Here is a 21,647-nt window from a genome sequence, read left to right on the forward strand (position 1 = left end):
CTCTCTTCTAAAATTTGTATCATTTCAGATCTCATGTTTAGGTCTTTAATCGATTTTGAGTTTATTTTTGTGTGTGGTGTTAAACAATATTCTTTTGCATATAGTTGTCCTGTTTTCCTAACACCATTTATTGAAGAGACTTTTTCTCATTACATGTTCTTGTCTCCTTTGTTGAAGATTAACTAAATAATTGTGGATTTATTTCTGATATCTCTATTCAGTTCCATTGCTCTATGTGTCCATTTTGTGCCAGTACCATACTGTTTTAATTACTACAGCTTTGTTTTATATCTTGAAATCTAGGATTGTGATACCACCAATTCTTCTTTTTTAAGGTTGCTTTGTCTGTTTAGGGTCTTTTGTGGTTCCATACAAATTTTAGGATTGGTTTAGTTCTGTGAAAATACTGTTGATATTTTGGTAGGGATTGCATGAAATGTGTAGATTGCTTTGGGTAATATAGATACTTTAAAAATATTTATTTTTCTAATCCATGAACATGGAATTTTTTCCAATTGTTTATTTCATCTTCAATTTCTCTCATTGTGTTTCATAGTTTTCAGAGTACAGGTTTTTCACCTCCTTGGTTAGATTTATTTCTATGTATTTCATTATTTTTGGTGCAATTGTTTTTCTTTTTACTTTTTTATAACTTATTTATTTGGGAGAGAGTGCAAAAGTGGGGGAAGGAGAAGAGGAAGAAGTGAGAAGGAGAATCCTCAAGCACACTCTCCGCTGAGCAAAGATCCCAAGAGCCCCATGATGGTGGTACAATCCAATGGTACTGCGATCATGACCTGAGCCAAAATCAAGAGCCAGGCACTAAACCAAATGAGTCACCCAGGCTCCTGGGATTGTTTTCTTAATTTCTCTTTGTTTTGCTTCATTATTAGTGTATAGAAATACAATGGATTTCTGTATATTAATTTTGCATCTTGGGATCTTACTAAATTCATTTATCAGTTCTAGTAGTTTTTTAGTGGAGTCTTTCAGGTTTTCTATATATAGTACTATGTCTTCAGCAAATAGTGAAAGTTTACTTCTCCCTTATTAATTTGGATGCCTTTCATTTCTCTGTCTTATCTGATTGTTGTGGCTAGGACTTCTAGTACTATGTTGAAGAAAAGCGGAGAGAATAGACATCCTTGCCTTCTTCCTGATCTTAGAAGAAAAACTTTCAGTTGAGTATGATGATAGCTGTTGCTTTGTTATATATGTGTCATTTTTGTGCTGAGGTATAGTCCCTCTAAATCTGCTTTGTTGAGAGGTTTTCTTTTATCATGAATGTATGTTGTATTTTGTCAATTTTTTTTGCATCTATAGGAAGGATCATATGGTTTTTATCCTTTATCCTGTTGATATGAGGTATGATGCTGATTGATTTGTGAATATTGAACTACCCTTGGATCCTAGGAATAAGTCCCACTTAATTGTGGTGAATGATTTTTTTTTTTAGAAAGTATTGTTGGATTCAGCTAGTGAATTCAGCTTGGATTCAGGCATTTTGTTGAGGATTTTTACAACTATTGTTCATCAGAGATATTTGCCCATGGTTCTCTTTTTCTCTGATGTCTTTGTCTGGTTTTGGTACAATGGTAATGCTGGATTCATAAAATGAATTTAGAATCTTTCCTTCCTCTTCTATTTTTTGGGATACTTTGAGAAAAATCGGTATTAATTTTTTTTTTTTTTATTTCCAGCATAACAGTATTCATTATTTTTGCACCACACCCCATGCTCCATGCAATCCGTGCCCTCTATAATACCCACCACCCGGTACCCCAACCTCCCACCCCCCCGTCCCTTCAAAACCCTCAGATTGTTTTTCAGAGTCCATAGTCTCTCATGGTTCACCTCCCCTTCCAATTTCCCCCAACTCCCTTCTCCACTCTAAGTCCCCATGTCCTCCATGCTATTTGTTATGCTCCACAAATAAGTGAAACCATATGATAATTGACTCTCTCTGCTTGACTTGTTTCACTCAGCATAATCTCTTCCAGTCCCGTCCATGTTGCTACAAAAGTTGGGTATTCATCCTTTCTGATGGAGGCATAATACTCTATCCCCAGGGGTACAGGTCTGTGAATCACCAGGTTTACACACTTCACAGCACTCACCAAAGCACATACCCTCCCCAATGTCCATAATCCCACCCCCTTCTCCCAAACCCCCTCCCCCCAGCAACCCTCAGTTTGTTTTGTGAGATTAAAAGTCACTTATGGTTTGTCTCCCTCCCAATCCCATCTTGTTTCATTTATTCTTCTCCTACCTGTCCATCAACAGATGAATGGTATTAATTTTTTTTAAATGTTTTGTAGAATTCACCTGTGAAGTCATCTGGTCTGGAACTTTTGTTTATTGGGAGTTTCTTGATTACTTATTCAATTTCACTGCTGGTAATCAGTCTTTTCAAATTTTCCATTTCTTCTTGATCCAGTTTGAGGAGGTTATATGTTTCTAGGCATTTATCCATTTATAGCCTTGTTTGTTGGTATATTTTTTAATAGTATTCTTTTATTATCCATTGTATTTCTATGGTAAGTTATTTCTCCTCTTTCATTTCTGATTTTGTTTATCTGAGTCTTCTCTGTCTCTCTCTCTCTTTTCGCTTGATGAGTCTGGCTAGAGGTTCATCAGTTTTGTGGATCTTTTGAAAGAATCAGCTCCTAGTTTCATTTTGTTTGTTTGTTTGTTTAGTTTCTATATCATTTATTTCTGATTTAATCTTTACTATTTCCTATCTCCTTCCTTCTGATTATTTGGGGTTTTGTTTGTTCTTTTTCTAGCCTCTTTAGGTATAAGATTAGGTTGCTTATTTGACGTTTCTTGTTTCCTGAGGTAAGCCTATATTGCTGTAAACTTCCCACTTAGTAGAGCTTTTGCTGAATCCCAAAGATTTTGGACCATTGCATTTTTATTTTCATTTATCTCCAGGTATTTCTGATTTCTTCTTTGACTTCTTGGTTGATTCATTTATTGTTTAGTAGCACGTTCTTTAATCTCCTTGTGTTTGTGTCCTTTTCAGATTTTTTCTTGTGGTTAATTTCTAGTTTCATAGTGTTGTGGTCAAGATGGATAATGGTATGACTTTGATCTTTTTAAAATTGTTGAGACTTGTTTGTGGCCTAATATGTGATCCTTTCTGGTGAATGTTTCATATGCACTTAAGAATATGTATTCTGCTGTTTTAAGATGGAATGTTCTGAATATATCTATTAGATCCATCTGGTCCAGTGTGTTATTTAAAGCCACCGTTTCCTTGTTGATGCTCTCATTAGATGATCTGTCCATTGATGTAAGTGGGGTGTTAAAGTCTCCTACTAATATTGTATTACTATCAGTTAGATTCTTTATGCTTGTTATCAATTGTTTTATGTTTGGGTGCTTCTATGTTGGGTACATAATTATTTATAATTGTGATCTTCTCTTGTTGGATTTTTCTCTTTATGATTACATGGCATCCTTCTTTGTCTCTTGCTACAGTCTGAGTTTTAAAGTCTATTTTGTCTAATGTAAGTATTGCTACTTTAGCTTTGTTTTCACTTCTATTTGTATGATAAATGCTTGTATACCCCTTTGCTTTCAATCTGCATGTGTCTTACAGATGGAAATGAGTCTCCTGCCTGCAGCATATAGATGTGTCTTATTTTTTTATCCTCTCCTTCGCCCTATATCTTTTGATTGGAGCACTTAGTCCATTTATATTCTAAGCAATTATTGATAGGTATGTGCTTATGCCATTTTTGTTGTATTTCTTTTCTGTTTCTTTCTTCTCTTGCTCTTTCCTCTCATGGTTTGCTAGCCTTCTTTAGTGATATACTTGGATTATTTTCTTTTTATTTCTTGTGTGTCTATTACTGCTTTTAGATTTGTGGTTACCATTAAGTTTATATATAATATCTTATGTAAATATCATTCTATATTAAGCTGTTTTTTGCTTAGGTTTGAATCCTTTCTAAATGCACTAAGTTTTTATTCCTTTCTCCACTATGTTTTAGGTATATGGTATTGTATTTTCATCCTTTCATTTTGTGAATCCCTAGACTGATTTTTCTAGATATATTTGAATTTACTACTTTTGTGCTTCCTACTTTTCTTACTCCTGCTTATGGTATTTCCTTTCCATGCAGAGTCCCCTTGAACATCTCTTATGAGGCTAGAATAGGGCTGATGCATTCTTTTAACTTTTGTTTGTCTAAGAAACTCTTTATGTCTCTTTATATTCTGAATGACAGCCTTGCTGGATAGGCTATTTTTGGCTGCAAGTCCTCCTTCACCCTGCCCCCCTTTTCAAGTTGGATATATCATCTATCCTCTTCTGGCCAGCAAAGATTCTACTGAAAATTCAGCTGATAGCTTTATGGAGTTTCCCTTTCTCTTGTTTTCTTTTCTCTTGCTGCTTTTGGAGTTCTCTTTTGATCACTTCATTTTCCATTTTAATTACTCTGTGCTTTTAATTACTCTGTGGAACTCCTGGTTATCGATTTTCTTGGAGGCTCTCTTTGTCTCCTGATCTGGATAACTCTTTCTTTCCTTAGATTTGGGAAGTTTTCAGCTATTATTTCTTCAAGTAAATTTTCTGCCCTTTTTCCTTTTCATCCTTGTGGGATCCCTATAATGTGAATTTATTACACTTGAGTTCCCTTAATCTATTTTCATTTTTTATTAATTGTTTTGCCTTTTCCTGTTCATCGTGCTTGCTCTTCATTACTCTGTACTGAAGGTCATTGACCCATTTTTCCCCTTCCTCTAGTCTACTGTTTATTCCCTACAATGTATTTTTTAATTTCAGTTATTGAGATCTTTATCAGTGATTGGTTCTCATTTTACGTATTTTTATCTTTTTGTTGAAAGTCTTGCTGAAGTACTCTACAGTGAGCATCTCTGTGACCATTACTTTAAATTCTCGACCAGACATATTATTTATCTTCATTTTGTTTAACCTTCTTGCTCTGATTTTGTCTTGTTCTTTTATTTGGGACATATTCCTTATCTCCTTATTTTTTCTAACTCTGTGTGTCTGTTTCTGCATGTTAGGGAACCCAGCTATAGCTCCTGTTCTTGAAAGTAGTGACATTTTCAAGAAGAGGTATTATAGTGCCCTATAATGCAATGTCCCCTGTTCATCAGAACCTGGTGCTTCAGGGGTGTCTCCAGTATGTGTTGCTAGTGCCCTATTATTGTGGCTGAGCCACATTTACTTTCAGTCCAGTCATCTACAATGGTTTTTTCTCCCTGTTTTGGGGAGGGTTTGACCCCTGTATTGTTAATGGGTCAGTCTGGGACCACCTGGGGCTTGTGTTGAAGCAGACTAGTACTTTGCCAGAGATGCTGTAACACCAAACTTCATGGTGCTCTCCCTGTCTTGTGCCCTGAGACGTTTCTCTGTGTCAGACCTGAAGTTTGCCCCTGGCTCACTGTTGGTGTTGTACTCAGACTAGTATGTATGGTTTTCTCTTCCTCTTTCTGAGGCAGGAGTCACTTTGGAGTGGTCCTGTCCCTTTCAGGGCTGCTTGCACACTGCCAGGCTTGTGACACTGCTTTGGATAGGTTCCAGGCAAAGATTTCTTGTTGGTGGGGGGCAGCAAATCTGCAGGTGAATACCAGTGTGTAGTATTTGGTGTCAGCAAAGTCTGTGCTGCTCTGCTGCTAGAGGGGACCCGCAGCCTCCAGGAAAACTTCCCAGGCTTGTATGAAGGGGTATATTAGCATAAGAGTATGGGATGTGGGTATACTTTTAGCAAACTAGGTGGACTGTTATGCTGCACTGATTCTCACAGGTGTGTGTGTATTTGGGCTGGGAAGAAGATGAGGGAAATGGTGCTTCCCCACTCTTTTTTGTTCTTGGAGAAGTCTCACAAAGATCCTTGCTCCTCCAATACATACTCAGATTAACAAACAAATCTCCTTCCAATACATCTTAGGCAATTTTCAAACTGCTGCTCCTGTGCTGTATCTCACTCAGCATGGCTCTTTTATTGTGTTATCTCTTTAAGGGCAGAGACTCATTCTCTGATGCCAGACCAGCTCTCTGGAGCCAAGCTTCCTGATTTTTAAAGTTCCAGGTATTAACCTCACTGATTGTAAAAACTCATGAAGCCAGTCCCCTATGACTCTCAAAGGAGATGTTAGGATTCATATTCCATTTGTGCAGGCCCCCATGCCTGAAATGCCCAGTGTGGTGTCTTCCCCTCTTTCCTGTCCACACGCATGGCATCCTTTCCTTCCATGAATAGTCCTGTGGATCCATTTGGCTCTCAACTGTGTCTCTGCCCTTCCTACCCTCTTACATGTGACCACATGTAACATAACTAGAGGCCTCTATGTAACTCCATAACCTATTCTTCTTATGCTGCCATCTTCCCTGAAAGTCCTTCCGGAATTGTTATCATCCAGTTTCATATCTAATTATAAATTATCAATGATGTCTTGTCTGCATAGTGCCATCCGGAATTTAATTGGTAAGTTATAGTTAGTGCAAGAAAAAAAGTGTATTTCTAGGTATGATTTTATCTATTTAGGAAAATTTAAATGGGTTTGGTAATAGATTTACAGTACTCTTCTTTCTCCAGACCTACCAAAGTTACAAACATATTGAAAGAATTAATATAAACACATAGAGATGTATTTTGGTTGAATCAGAGATAATGCTTTAACTCTTACCTATTCTGAAACCATATCTTCTACCTTCTTCAAGTTTCTGTGTGTGTGCTTGGAAGCCATAGTCTTCAGTAATTATCAAGCAATGTTTGACATCATGTAAACACTTATTTTGTCAATCACCCATGTGAATGGGGTCCAGAAACCTCATAGGAAGGAATTTGAACTTTGTTTATAGTAAGTTTCAGATATCCACAGATATGTCTGGTGGACTAGAGAATTTCAAATAGAATCAACTCTGCAGGAAGGAAGGAAGGGACACTGACATGTAAAATTGTTTCAGAGGGAGACAGGAGAGAGAAGCAGTGATCCACAGAGACTAAGGGACTAATGGTTTCAGGAGCAGTGTGAGTCCACACAAAATTGTTTTATTTTCCTGTCACCACCCCCATCAAAACCCATAGACTGATAAGGTCTGGGAGAACCTATACTCCCATTCAGAGTTGAATTTTGTGTTTTTTTCATATGTTTTCTAATGTATTCAAGCAACATTGATATACCTAGTCTTTCCCCCCCCCCCCCCCTTAGAATTTATTACTTCAGAGGTGATCAATGCATTGAGTTCTGTTGGCTAACAAACATGCATTCTCATTACTGGAGACTACACTAATCTACTAAAAAACAATGTGGTTTAAATGATTACCATATCTTTTGAATGCAGTAAATAAGCTGCTTCATATATATAGAAGTCAATAGCTAATAGATTATGCATTACAAATGAAAAGTAAAGTAATTTATCTTTGCTTTAGTATACCATCTGAATTTAGGGTTTCTGGAATTCTTTTTAGAGGCATTCCTAGGGCTCCTAAACCCCTAGTTATTTGGTTGAACCACCCTTACCCTCAATCACATATCAATTATAGAATATCCTGAGCTTTTTTGAATGAAGTGGACAGAATTTTTTTGGTTAATTACTGACTTCCTTCTACTACCAGTATTTTTGCTGGGTTGGCAAATTTGTAATTTCCACTGCTCCTTTTTTTTTGTTTTGTTTTGTTTTGTTTTCAACACATTTGTTTTTTAAAATTTTTTATCTCCTGGCATTTTGGCTCAAAACCAAAGAAAAATAATAAAGAAGAAAACCTATCTGTTTTATTGTCTACAAATTTGGATAGCCAAATTTTTACTGCCCATATACTGAGAAGAATCTTCCCATTTACCTGTAGCATAATGAAGATTTCTACATTATGCTAAAACATTACACACTGCCAATAGCTCAATTATATATACTTTTATAGTTCATTACCCAAACCATCTCTCGCCCTGAGAAATTCAGAAATTTAGTTATGCCTCATTGATTCACAGTAGATATGCCAGTCTGCGTGGAGTTTTTTAAAAAGAAAAAAATATATAGAATTAAAAACAACTGCACTCATTTACATACATACTATATTGGTGTTCTTGTCTGCTACTTTATTGTACCAGAGGTTCTCTTAGCACATTAAAGGCTGTTGTATTTGTTTAAAGAAAATTCTAAAACCTAGATCAGGATCTGATTTCCATATCAAGCAATTGGCCATCCTCTAAGCCAGTCTTATTAAAATCTGCAGTTAGTTTAGCAGACTATAGTTGTAAACTCATAGAAGAGTTTCTTGCGCTTTAGAATCAACTTTAGTTTGAACTGTGTGCCCTTATTCTGAGAAGAGTATGTGAATGTATCAGAATCTGGGGGTCATCCCTGGAGGATTCTATCACTTTACCCCAGGAATTAAGGTTTCTCTAGAGTCTTCGATGGGTGCAAAGACAAGCATTATTATTAATGTTACTATGTTTATTATGATAACGATTTTCCTCATTTGCAACCTAAGAGATTTACTGTTCCTTATCTTCTTTAATATTTTATACAGCTGTGTCTGTTATGACTCCATTTAGAAGATATAAATACATTTAGAAAACATTTAGATCACCCAAAATCCATGACGTTTGATTCATGATCCACCAGTGAACACCTGAGACACACAATATCCACCCATAATTTAGTTGGAGAAACCATTTATATTTTCTGCATAATGGCAGGTTCCAATTGGTTGGATAAAAAGTTTATTACTGATTATCACCCAAAACTGGTACTGAAGTTGTTTTTGTTATAATTTCAGCAGCAAATATAAACACATCTTAATGGAGGTAGCAGTCATACAGTAGGAAGCTTATGCAAAAGCTATTAACAAAAACTTTCAGGGGCGCCTGGGAGGCTCAATGGGTTAAAGCCTCTGCCTTCAGCTCAGGTCATGATCTCGGGGTCCTGGGATCGAGCCCTGCATCGGGCTCTCTGCTCAGCAGGGAGCCTGCTTCCTCCCTCTCTCTCTGCCTGTCTCTCTGCCTACTTGTGATCTCTCTGTCAAATAAATAAATAAAATCTTAAAAAAAAAAAACTTTCAAATTGTAAAAAGCCCAGTAACTTCTGTTTTAACTTTCTAATAGGCTCTTTTATTTGTTTTTCTTTATTCAAAAATAATACTGAGTGAGCACTCTAATATATAATTTTTTTTTTCCATATCAAGCAAGACAGTGACATAGAATTCTGGTGACCATATCTATGGTTATGTTAAAATCTTTAGTTCAATGAACCAGTCATGATGTTACAGTTAATTAAATATTTTCTGACAGAATCATAATAAAGATATGGGGGTTTTGTCCATCTTATTTAAGAAAATTAATTCAGTGAGAGAACTCTTTGCAAATTTAACGGCATTCAAATTCCTACTCTTTACTCTGTGGATCTACTAATCATTTCAAAGTTGAGTTTTTGAAAAATTATAAATAATTTCTGATGGGTACTATTATGATCTTTAATTTATAAATCTATTAAAAGTAAACCTATAGAATTAAATATCATGAGGATGTAAAATATCATTATGCATAAAAGCAAAACAATCATGAAACCAAGCTAAAAATAAAATGAACAAACAAAAAACTAGTTTCTCTTAAAGGAAGTGAGTACCTTCTGCCATCTGAGGTCTGGATAATCAAGAAAACTCACTGATGAGTTATCAGGAGATTAGAAGAACAAGCTAAACTAGGAATTCTTTTAGAAGTGTCAGCACTAAATTAGCTCTATCAGGATCACAACAATAGATACAGAGAGTACTAGTAGTAAGGTAATTGCCTTTCTTGATAGAAGATGGCTCAAGTCTCATTGGAAACAATTAGGATTAGGAATGTTCATTTAGAAACCCTTGGTTCTACTCATATATATTTGATGTATTTACATGCATAGTATCTGAAATTTTAGGAAAATTATCACCCTTAGGGAAAATGCTCAAATATGTGTGCATTTATATATATATATATATATATATATGTATATATATACACATACAAATGTATACATATTATAAGTATATTATATATATAAACTATTATACATACGGTTTTTCTAAGAATTGAAACAAAATAGTAAATATCTTTGTAGGTATTTTAAATTCATAAATGTTTTAAATTTATAAAACCTTTTATTTTTAGTGAGGGAGTATCTTCAGGGAGTGAATTTATCTACTTTTCTTCCACCATCCACTTCACAAAGTTCACCTTAGCAAGCTTTGTTAATCCTAGGAAACATTTTTATTATCTTAGACCTTAAGCTTAAAAGTACAATTGAGAATCATTCACAACATTCACATAATTTTCCACTGACTGATTGCTTTCTGCTTTCAAAGAATAATCATTCATAATCTTATGATATGATGGTAAGTAAGCACCGTCTTAAATCTGATTTTTTTGTATTAACCTTCCTGTTACTTTACAATTTGTTTACAACAAAAGTAAATCAGTCAACACTTCTGTAATTTTCATTAATTTTCACTAGGGGCAGTTTTCTCTTTGATTCAAAACCAAAATCTTTGGTTGATGTGTTTATTAAATTCTGACATTTTTTTTTTTTTTTTTTTTGGTCTCCATACAGCATTAGAAACAGTATGTGTTATTCTTTTTAAAGAGAACTGGAGTCTGAGATGGATCGGAACCGAGTTCCATCATCCTTAATACTCACGTGAGAACGGATTAGAGTCATCAGCTGAGTCAAATTGTGTGTGTATGTGTCTGCTCTGAAAACCAGATAGATATATTGTGAAATATTTAAGAAAAAAGAGAAACGTTAAGTGATGGGCGCACTAATTAATCGATCTTGAACCCATCTTGTTTTAGATAACAGCTGAATAAATGTGGACAAATACTGATCACCATTCTAGAAATAAATGTTTTTTTAATTTTATTTTTGGCTCCTTATACTTGGCATAAGAAACTGACACATTAATATTGCTTTACCACAAAGATATCCAGGTTTACTGCCTGGAAATTATGCAGGCATTTTCAATTCATTTTATAAAACATCTGTGTACGTGTGATACACAAAGAATTTACAGTTAGCTCTAACCCACCCAATGTAAACCACAGAAAATTATTATTTTCCCTCACTGCATAAAATACCATTAATTTTATTAATAAGCTAAATCTTCAAATAACATGAAGTCCTTGAATAATGACACAGGTCAAATCCTCTGTGAGCAAGGTATTTAAAAATATTTTTCAAAGGTCAAATTAATTTAAAGCACAAAGTTATTCCCCTTCAGTCATTTTGATCCACAACTATTCGAACCACTGTTTGTTTGAGTGCAGAGTACACTCTAATAAAAAGTTAGGAAATAAACAGTGATTGTCACTGACACAGGTCAATATTGAAAAGACTTTAAAAGTTCTATTAATAAAGTTAACAATATATGATTTTAGTAAATGCTGACAGTCAGTACTTTATCAACTACTCTTGGGACACCTACTATTTTTGTATGACAATTTTCGTGGCTGTGATAACTTGAATTGTTACCATCAAATAACATTCCCGAGAGTCCAGTATGATGTAGTGTCATGTCTACTATTGTCTCTTCAATAGGATGACATGATTTCTGCCTTCTAAATATATCAGGACTAGATGAAGAATATTGGTTGAAAATAAATACTATAATATCTTGTAGCACTTCAAGTTGACAAGTTTCATCATGCTAATTAAGCATATTTGGTCAACTGGAATACATAAAGCAAATGATGGATGATAATTCACTTTGTCATTGGTTTATCATAAAATTCCCCTTAAAATTAAGGTTTATTATATTACTCCAAAAGTCAATGGATTTATAGAAGTACAATCAAAACACACACTTTTAGTAATAAAACTACTTAAAGTTTCAAAGAATATGTGTGTTCTTTACAAAGTCATATTCATATGGAGTTTCACTATTTTGAAGTTCTGGATGGAACTGGTCATGGATGAGTGTAGGGAAGGAAGCAACATTTTTTAAACCATTTTTTTAAAAAAGAGATACTTTATTGAGAGTTTACTTTCTACCGAAACTTTTCCTTTAATCAACTTTTCACTTTCAGCCCTTACTTTCTTTTTAAAGCACTCTGATATAATCACATAATTTGATATAAAAGGGAAAAAGATGTCCTCTTAAAATTACTCCCACTTGTTTCCAACACCAGCCAACTGGGTTACATTTTCAGTGCTTAAAAATGTGATGAATAGGAAATTGAGTCATTTAAGCCTATACATCACCTAGGAAATGTATAGAAAGGAATCTTAAAGCTAAGAGATTTTTTTGTGTGTGCGATAATAAGCTCAGGATTTCATCAGACTTTTACAACAGCTAATAGGGTGAAGGATGGCGTAGCTTCACAATACGAGAGATAATGTTCCATTCCCATAGGTGGTTATATAATCCCAATCACAGTAGCACTTAGTCTTTAACAAAAGACCAAATGAGTTCTTTCTGAGAGTTACTTAAAATATAGACCAGGACAATAAAGAGACTGAGTATTACTGTGTATTGTTCGGAGAAAAGGACAGAGGGCAATGGCAGGTGGCAAAGCAATAGGTATATTTGAGACAGCCTGGCTACAAGGCTACCACCTTTGCACACCACATTTGTACTTAGAGGTTTTATCATGGTCTCAGTTTCTGCTCAATCAATCCCTATAAGGTTTAAAGAATTCTGTGGCCAAAGAGCCTGAGGGATTCATTCTGGTAGTTATTTGTCACATTTCACATTTATGGTGAGAGAGAGTAATTCACTGCATTTGCAAAATTAACTAGTTCTCTTCACAAAGAACATCTAAAACTATTGGGGTCCGTTATCAAAGGAACGAGACTGAGACAAAGTCAAAGTTATGCAAAGCCTTATTCTATGCCAAGCATTAGAAGCTAGACTCACCAGCCAGGGGAAGGAGACTGAGACAAAGTGAAAGTTATGTAAAGCTTTATTCTATGCCAATCATTGGAAGTCAGACTGCCCGGCTAGGGCTGCTTCTGAAGAAAGCGACCCCCTCCCGATCTCACAGGCTGGTTTTATAGGGAATAACCGCAGACCCAAGGTACGTGGCTTCTATTGTTAAGGTGTTTACTTCTGGAATCGATACCCGGAACCATACCAGGAACTACTGAGGCATTTATTCCCAGAATGAAGTCCGCAGATATAAAAAACAATATGGCTACCTACGCAATATGGAGTTGCTCTAGCTAAGCAGACCCTAATAGTTAAACAGGTTTTAACATTAAATCGGCCCTAACAGAAACCTTTATAGTTCTATAAACTGTTAAATTTTGGCACATTCACATGATTCAGTTAAATCCTTTAACTTATAGAGGATGACCACAGAATCCATATCAATATTTCAGTACATTGGATATGATTGACTTAATGTCTTATGCAGTTCTTCCTGAAAGTAAAGGAAAAAAAAAAAAAGGTCTACAAACAGTGGGAATAAACTGGAATGATTTGGAGAAAAATGTTAACTATTAGCTTCCTCTGTATTAGGGCTCTTCAGAGAAATAGAACAAATATGAGATAGGTATAGATGTAGAAGGAGAGATGCCTACACAGATATAATCAAGGGATTAATTATAAGGAATTTGTTCAGGTGATTATGGAGGCCCACAAGTCCCAAGATCTGCAGTCAACAACCTGAAGACCCAGGAGAGATAATAGTGCATTCCTAGCTCAAAGGCTGGTCGCTTAAGATCCAGGAAGAGTCAATGTTTCAGTCTGAGTCTAAAAACAGGAAGAAAAAAAAAAAAGGTCTCTACTTGAAGACAGTCAGTCAAGAGGAAATCCCATTTCTCTGGAGGGTAAGTCTTTTTGTTTTATTCAGGTCTTCATACGCCTGGTTAGTGCCCACTCACATGAAGAGGGTGTTTGCTCTACTCGGTTCTAATTGAAATGTTAACCTTACCTAAAAACACTTTCACAGACATACCTAGAATAATGTTTGATGCAATGTCTGGGCATCCCATGGCCCAGTCAAGTTGATAAAAAATTAACCATCGTAAGCACCCTTATTCTTTTCCTTAAACCATACTTAATCTCCAAAGAAAGATAATAACAAACTCATGATCCTGCCTACAATAAAAAATGAACTAACTCCTTCTCCAGGAGAAGAGGTAAAGGACTTGGGTGATGTTTACTCTTCTTGATATTTCATAACTTGATGTAAAATTGACGGATTTGAGTACGATGAAATAAAATCAATACATCTTACATTATGTAATAAGAAAATGAAGGGGAAAAAAGCAAACATTTCTTGCACACACAAACACACACACACACACACACACACACACAAACATGTCTGCAACAAAATAAGGAGGAAACACTCATTATACTTATGGTCTTTATTTCTGCAGCTGTGGTGGATTTTTACCTGGTGGGGTGAACCAAACCTTCATTCCTGAATTCTGGATGAGTCAGAGCCATTAGTAGTACTGCCTGGGTTGGACTGTTGTAGTTTTCCTTTGGTTATAATCAAAAGACAGTGTTAATACCATGAGACATTCTAAGAGATTTCCTATATTCAGGACATACTCTTTGTTACTTCCAGTGTGGCCTAGTTAATCCAATTATTCCTTCATAGCCAGACTCAGTCACCCAGTTGGAAAATGAGGTATGACCAATGGATTTTATGAACATGGGCTCATTCTGCTGTTAAGTGAGTTGCTTAAACAGAAGCAATGCTGTGTGGAATATCAGGATGGTGGATAGAGCATTTTGAAAGTCCATGGATGGTAGTTCTAAAAGAAGCATTGCTTGCTGGGAAGGCAAATTTGTATCCAGAGTAAGTGTCTATTCCAGTAAGAACAAAACATCACCTCTTCTTAGAGGTGATGTCAAATGTAATCAATCCGCCATCGGTTTTGGCTGACCACCCCAGCAAACACGCATATCAGGGACTCAGTGTTTGTCTCTACTGCTAGCAGATTGGCCACCCAACAGTGACCAAGGTCAGACTGGCCTTGGTGTGTGGAAGTCCATATTGCTGAACATATGCATAACTTCTGCCCCTCCACCATGGCCACTTTGTTCATGAGCCCATTAGATAATGACAGGGATGGCTGGGGAAAAGTGCTGACTGGTATCCACAGAATGGGTCATAATATATATTTACTATAAAATGCTCTCTTTGGTGATAATTCACATGGGACACAAATATTTTCATGTTTTTTTTTGCCCATTCAGAAAGGTCTACTCATGTACTTTCCCCCTACATTTCCTTATCTCCAGTTTTCCAATTGTGTTATCTCCCAGTCCCTGAGCATCCAGTCCAACCATTAACCATAGACCATGAGTCAGTGTGCAATCACATGTTGGGCTATTTCTAGTTACAAGAAAAGTGAACAACTATGTGCACTACTCAAAGATCTGCCATTGGGAGGATTTTCCTGTTTAACCTTCCTTCATGAATGTCTCAGACAAAGGTTGTAGCTGTCGCTGTTCACTTTAAGGTGGTGCCTGGATATCATGCAGAACCATCTGCAAACCAGGCCTGATTCTTCTCTCCCTCTGTCAACTAATTTTAGGGAATTCCCCATGCAGCCAATGATGCAGACTGGGAGAGAGAGGGCAATGTAACAGGACTGGGACTTTTGTCTTCATGAATGTACTTGCATCCTCAGAGATAGCTTGAATCTGATCATATATATATATATATCAGTTCTATTTGATGGTATAAAATTGCTGTGCATGTCTAACTTTATGACATCACAGATTGGGCCATAGGCACCTCAATTATATGGTAACTTGGTGGCCTATGGCTAAATGTTTAGTCTCCACTAGTGCCTAGTAGCAGGGCAAGACCTGTTTCTAAAAAAGATAGCAGTTATCCACAGAGGATGGCAGTGCCTTGGTTCAAAATTTTAAGGCCCGTGCTGTGATCCACCTGTGGGGACTTGCCAAAACCTCCCAACAGAATCCTTACCTGTCATTAGAATTCGACACCATTGGATCTGCTAGATCATAGGGCCCAAACAATAGAGCATTTTGCACAGTAGCCTGGACCTGTAGCAGAAGATTTTCTTGTTTTAAACCTTACTCAAAATTTGCAATTCAGTAAATAGGCCAGAGTAAAACCCCCAAATGAAGAATATGTTGCCTCGAAAATAAAAAAAAATGGTACAATAGACATTGTGCCTCTTTTTTGGTTATAGGAAGACCACATACAATAAATTTTCCTTCACCTTAGGAGGGATATCTTGACATGTCTCATACTGCTGGACTTCTAGAAACTTCACTAGGGTGGAAGGCTACTGAACTTTTGCCATGTTTTTCTCGATACTTTGACTAGCAAATGTTTTGCTGACAATTCTAGAATATTTGCTACTTTTTGCTCACAAAGTCCAGTCAACATAATGCCATCAACGTAATGGACCAGTGCGACATCTTGTGAGAGGAAAAAGTGACAAAAGCCTCTGGGAAATAAGTTATGAGATAGAGCTGGAGGATTGATATGCACTCCCTTGAGGTAGACAGTGAGGGTGCATTGCTGGCTTTTCTAGCTAAAAACAAACTGCTTATTATTTTCCTTATGATAACTAGGGAGAGAAAAATAAAACAAAAACAACTAAATGAAATGTTCACCATGTTAATAGCTGCTTACCAGCAACCAGGGGATATATTAATTTACTTAAACATTCTAACTATATCTGATACAGTAACTGCAGTTGGATCACAGCTTGGTTAAGTTTACAATAATTCATTGTAATTTTCTAATATCTACCTGTGTTCTGTACAGGTCAAATAACCAAGCTCAAAGAGGATATGATGGGAACCATCACCTTTGCATCTTCAAGTCCTTGATGATGGCACTTATCTCTGTAATCCTTCCAGGATTGTTTTTGGTTTACTAGTTTCTTAAATAGACTGTTCTAGTGGCTTCCGCTTGGCTTTTCCTACCTTAACAGCCCTCAGCTCCTTTGTCCAGGGAACAAAACCAGCCACTGAGTATATCTAATCCAATTATACATTTCAGAACTGGAAAAACAGTCACAGGATGGGTTAGGTCTACTGTGAGGTAAACCAGTGTCAAAACTCTATTGGTCGTTGTACTTCTATAAGCCCTACTCTGATATGAACACTATAGTGATGTTTTGGGTGTTCTGGTATTAGTGTCAGTTCACACAAATATCCTCCAAACTCTGTTTATTTTCTTTTCTTCAGTGCACCATAAACCTAGCAAAAGATCATAGGTCCCTTTGGGGAAGTCTGGGAGAAAAATGAATAATCTGTTTTGGCTAGTGTACCAGGGTCCTTTCTCAAGGGCACCCAGTCCTCTCTTCACTCATGAGTTTCTGGGTCTGTAAACTGGCTCAAAAATCTGCTTTTATGTTTCAGGTTAGGCTTTTGTTCAATTTCCCTAGAACTAGGGAGAATCAGTATTGTCTTGCATGGCAACTATCTCTGAGAAGACCTTTACAGTTTCCTCAGGGTATGCAGGGTTAATACTCTCAGACAAGGTGGAGAAGTACTTTCACTGGGGGTGTGGAGGCTGCTCTCGCTGAGAGTGGGAGGCTTCTCCATTGGCAAAATTTAGAGAATTTAGAGGCTTGATGTCCTTAGCTTTATCAGAATCTTCCCACAAGTCCCCTTTCCAACTTACAGGTTCCCATCCTTTACCAAGAATTGCCTTATCTTTAACAGCAGAGACTCTGTGAGTTTGAAAATCCAACTTGCATTTTAATCATCCATGGGCAAGATGAGATTCTGGGTTAGGTTTTCAAGTCCTGTTGCTATAGGCGATATACACTACAGACAAAAAGGACTTAAAATGGATTATAAACATAAATGTCAAAACTTAAGCCATACAAATTATCTTAAAAGGAAGTAAGCCGGGGCACCTGGGTGGCTCAGTCAGTTAAGTGTCTGTGTTCATTTCAGGTCCTGAGTCCGGAGTCCTGGGATCAAACCCTGCATTGGGCTCTCTGCTGAGCTGGAAGCCTGCTTCCCTCTCTCCCACTCCTCCCGCTGTGTTCCCTCTCTTGTGGTGTCTCTCTCTGTGAAATAAATAAATAAAATCTTTTTAAAAAAGAAGGAAGCTGTAAGATACAAAGAAAAAGTTGTGTGTGTGTGCGTGTGTGTGTGTGCGTGTGTGTGTGTGTGTGTTTTCCCGCATGGAATGGAATAACAAGAGGTACTTATCTCCTCAACAAGTGGAGCAGGAATTGTGACGAACAATGATGTTTTTCTTAGACGGGGCCTACAAATAACCACAGTCAATGAGAGAAGATGTTAGGGATGAGCAGGAATGCTGATGGGACCAACAGGCGAAATCCTAACGATGGGGGAAATTGCCCTACTTTGTTCTAAAAGGGTTGAACGTTTAACCCAATCTGGATAATATTTCTTCTGTTTTTATTTTCATGTGAATATGTAGGATTTCTTTTCAAAGTTTTAGAGTTGGTGATTTGGTCCAATCTTGACATTTATTAAAATTAATCTATCAATTCAGTAATCTGAATTTCATTTTTAATGAGTATTTATTAAGAGATAGAGAATAGTAGTAATAATGATGGAACATTTCTGTGGAAGATGTCAAAGTCTTAGATGGTGTGGTGTTCTGATCATCAAGATAATTATTTAAAAAATTCCAGTATTTGATATTCATTCTTTACTTTAAGTTTTCAAACTTGCCCAAAGGATATAGACTTGGAGGATGTGGCATTGTGAAATGTTATAAATAATGAATATGCCCTGTATGAATGAATGAATATTTCAGATGCTTCCCAACTGACAGTATTAGCAGAAGAATGCAGATGAGGCATAGCATTAGGAGATTTAGAAATGCTATAGAAGTGGAGATGGGGGGCTGGGAGATTTCATGGTCCCAACTACCAACAGTAGGAAAGAAAAAAAAAAAAACACAAACACTTTGATGCATGACTTTGGGAGTTAAAATATGAATTAAACATTGTTTAGCATCCTTACATGTGTTTCCAGGAAAATGTCACCTTCATTATGGTTCTTTAGGAATAGTCACAGTGACTATTCAGAACATATTAAAAATCTCAAAATAGGAATGATGGAAACACACATTATAAAACAAAAATCCCAGAGGCAGGAGAGGTAAGAGATATGGGAGTGTCCTCTCCTGAAAACAATCAAGATTTCGATTTTTCTTGCCTGTCATCTTCAGTGCCATCATCATGGGTCATCCATGAAATCAAGTCATGCTCCAAGATGGCTACTAGAATATCAGATCCTCACTTCAATTCAACAGGTTGGAGAAAATGGCCAAAAGGGTATATTTTCAATTGAGTAGGACTTCTTTAAGGAGAATTTTTTTTTTTTTTTAAAGCTGGATACAGCTGTTCTGTTTATGTTGCTTTAATCAGAATCTATGTTACATTGTCATAACAAAATGCAAGTGTGGCTAGGTGATGTTGTCTTCTTCCTTGGCTTCCTTGATGAACTTGGTATGCCTTTATTTATTTTTTTTTTTTTAAGATTTTGTATATCTGAAAGAGAGTGTAAGAACGAGATCACGAGTAAGGGGGAGGGATAGAGGGAGGTAGAGGGGTAGAGGGAGAACCAGACTCCCCACTGAGCAGGAAGCCTGATCCAGGACTCCACCCAAGACCTTGGGATCATGACCTGAGCCGAGGGTAACCACTCAACCAACTGAGCCACCCAGGTGCCCTTGATATGCCTTTTTATGGGAAGGGAGGAGGAGGAATTTTGCGTAGGAACTAGCAAGCTCTGAGGAAGGCTCTGTGATTATTTTACTACACTAAATTCTCATAGTATTTCTCTAAATGTACTATACTCTAAAAGCCATATTATCACAGTTAAGACTACTTATTCTTAATTTTTTTTGAAAAATTTTTAAATTTTTTATTTTTTATAAACATATAATATATTTCTATCCCCAGAAGTACAGGTCTGTGAATCGCCCTGTTTACACACTTCACAGCACTCACCAAAGCACATACCCTCCCCAATGTCCATAATCCCACCCCCTTCTCCCAACCCCCCTCCACCCCGAATGTTTATAGCAGCAATGTCCACAATAGTCATTCTTAAATTTATAAACGGATCATTGACAAAGTATGCAATCACATCACAATACCAAAGACAATCTGTTTGTTTTTCTACATGTGTGCTCTGATAGTACTTTTAAAATATCTGCCTTACTGTTTTAAATAACATTGTATGCGTTTATGTAATTATAACTGCTTAACCATTATTCACTGAAGGCCACGATCTATATTGCATGCATCTGTATCAGACAGCTACTGCTATATTACAAAGAGCTATGAAATCTCAGTGGCATAAAGAAGTGTTTTTTTTTTTTTTAATGTGCGTGTGTATCTATATCTATTTATTTATATTTATTTATCTATATCTGTATCTATATCTATCTATATATTTATTTATTTATCTATTTCATTTGACAGAGAGAGAGAGAGAGAGAGAGAGCATGAGCAGGGAGGAAGGCCAGAAGGAGAAGCAGACTGTCCGTTGACCTGGGAGACTTAGGCAAGGCCCAATCCCAGGACCCCAGGATCATGACTTGAGCTGAAGTCAGACCCTTAACCGACTGAATCACCTGGGTATCCCTTTTTAAAAATACTTCTGAACTCAACTAGGTTAGACTCAAACATTTACCCATTGGCTGATGTATCCTGAGCTTAGCCAAGTGTTTCTTTTGCAAGTCCTTGGCAGTGAACAAAGAAAGCCTAAAGCTGTAAGTCCTTGGCTGTATAATATCTACTTGTATTTCACTGGCCAAACAAAATCAAAGACCAAAGTCAAGAGTCAGGGAAGTATATTCTTTTGTAAGAAGAATTGTGAAATTATATGGAAAAGAGCAAAGCTATAATGAAAGGTGAAGAAGTGGGAACAGTAATTAAATTTATCACAGTATAAATCTATAGGACTGAATTTAGAGCCTGACACATAGCAGAAATAATTGAATAGATATACAATGAATAAAGAAAGTGTATTAATCAGGGTTCTTCAGAGAAACAAAACTAACAGGATACATAGAGATAGATGATAGATTAGGAGGAATTGGTCACACAATGACAGAAGCTGAGAAGTCCTACCATCTCCGTCTGCAAGTTGGACACCCAGGAAATCTTGTTGTATAATTCAGTCCAAAGTCTGAGAAACATGGAAACAGATGATATAAATCCCAAGTCAAGGACCGAAGATGAGATGAGATGTCTCAGCTTATTAGTGAGACAAGGAAAAAGGAATCCCTGCTTGCTATGACTTTTATTCCATTCAGTCCTTTAACATCTTGTATTATTCCCACCCATGTTGAGAAGGGTGATCTACTTTATTGAGTCCACCAATGCAAATACTAATTTGGAGACATCTGCATAGATACACCCAAAATTAATGTTTAATCTGTCCCTCTGGAGCTAGTCAAATTAACACACAAAATTAACCATCCCAGAAAGAATACCTTTTAAGCCACCATTTTGTTCAGACTTCTTGATCCCACTGCTCTCAATGTATCTCCTAAGAATAGTTTCACATCCTTCTTAAAAATAATCAATGAACTTTAATATACACCAGTTTTCCACTACTTTATTATTAAGAAAGTATTCATATTTTCTCATCCGAATCCCTTTCACTATAGGCTACGCAACTGGATCACTGTTTTGTCAACATCTTTTGTACTAGAATTACCTATAAATTCAAATAAAAACTAAAGAATTTGGC

The sequence above is a fragment of the Mustela erminea genome, chromosome 1 (genome assembly GCF_009829155.1).
Source record: "Mustela erminea isolate mMusErm1 chromosome 1, mMusErm1.Pri, whole genome shotgun sequence".
Classification (NCBI taxonomy): Eukaryota; Metazoa; Chordata; class Mammalia; order Carnivora; family Mustelidae; genus Mustela; species Mustela erminea.